Raw genomic sequence first — 1,751 nt, 5'->3', positions numbered from 1 at the left:
GAAAACTCATCCACGTTAGTTAAAGAAAAAATACTTATCAAAAATGCGAGCAATTACAGAGTATTTCATTTTTAAATACGCGACAGATACTCGTAAGTAAATTATTCCTGGCAGACCGCTTATTCCCTCTGTCAGCTTTACCCCGTTATCACCTGAGAGGTATATCCTCGTCACTAGTGATGTCACGAACTTTTCGCGAACGAGGCGTCCGCAGTCGCCACTTCGCGCTGTTCGACAAACTATCCTTAGGGCCTGACTTTTTAGGGTTAAACCCGTATCCACCCGATATTTACCCCCCGAACGAAATCTGTAAAATTCGGGTTTAACCCGAATCTACCCGAAAACATCCGGGTCGAGTGGCACACTCATAAGCGTGCATTAAAATAAAGTTTGATAACATTGCTAAACATTAGTTCCATGTTAAGACAAATTTTTATTAAACAAAAAAAATCACCCGAATACACCCGAATTTTCAAATAAAAAATATCACCCGATATTTCCCCCCCGAATTTGGCCAAAAATAAAACCCGAAAAAGTCAGGCCCTAACTATCCTATATCTAGTCACATTCGCCAAGGTTCCAAGACTTGACAATTGTAATTAAAAGCTAAAAATGTTCTTTTTATATAGCTACTAGAATTTAAAACAGCCAGCTCAAAATTCAATGAATCCAGACGGTGTCTTCTTCCACCGACGGAACTCTTCTTCTTATACCTCCGTTCCCTTCTTTTTTTTTTCTTGCGCTATACGTAGGTGTATACTGGGGTAGCCAGTCCGACTTAGTCGCGACTCATCTATCCATTTTTTTCTTCTATCTGTCATCATCATCATCATCATGTTCGAACCCCAACGTTACGACTAGAGTTGGGAAAATTACTTTTATTGTCTAATGCATTACCATTACTTATTACGGTTTTGTAAAAAAAGGCAGTCTTTTTAGTAACACACGATTTTCATGTTTAGTAATGCATTACTAATGTCATTATGTTCATCAAGTAATGACATTACATTTTCCCATACGTCCCTAGCACGGTCCCATGTGGTATTTGGAGCGCGTGAGAGACGCATTTTACTTTATTACACATTACAGGAGTTTCTGCAAAATCGCTTCGTATGAATGATTTGGTCAAGAGCAGTATGGCATAAATTAGGGTTCCGGGTTTTCGGATGTATCCGAGAAAAAAATCCGAAAAACGTACTCCGGTAAAATCTTAAGCAATGCGAATTAATCCGAAAAAAACCCCGCTCGGCAGATGTGTTTTCCCTGATAACCGGGTCATTGTTCTTGGCCTCCTTTTGTGTCCTGGGTCTCTTCTGACCTCGGATATCGGCCCTATACCGCAACGTAATAATGGTATCCGTGACCTAGCGTTTTCTAGGGCGGTCGTCTCGACCACGTGAGGATTCACCGCCCAGGTTTTTCTCACCCGTCTGCTTCCTGATCTCCTTGTCCTACACGAGACCTAAGCACGAAAAAAAAGCATCGAACCGAGGTCGTACGGAGTGCTCTTTTTGAAAGGGCAACTAATTGCAATGCTGACGACTAGATGGGACGCGAGCGAAAGCTGCCCTCCGACTACGTCGAGGAGTATACCCCGATTTCGAGGAGTTCACATCGTCCCGCGATCGCGACGCAGAGGTTGTCGTATGTAAGTGCCGCCGCATAACAGTGAGCACTAGGCACCGAAAGGGTGCATTTGGAATTGCGGAACACCTCAGAGTGTGTCGTACGAAATGTATTGTTAAGCTCGT

This window comes from Ornithodoros turicata, chromosome 1 (assembly GCF_037126465.1).
Source record: "Ornithodoros turicata isolate Travis chromosome 1, ASM3712646v1, whole genome shotgun sequence".
In the NCBI taxonomy this organism is placed as follows: domain Eukaryota; kingdom Metazoa; phylum Arthropoda; class Arachnida; order Ixodida; family Argasidae; genus Ornithodoros; species Ornithodoros turicata.
The sequence above is the reverse complement of the archived record's forward strand: the minus strand, read 5'-3'. Positions refer to the sequence as shown.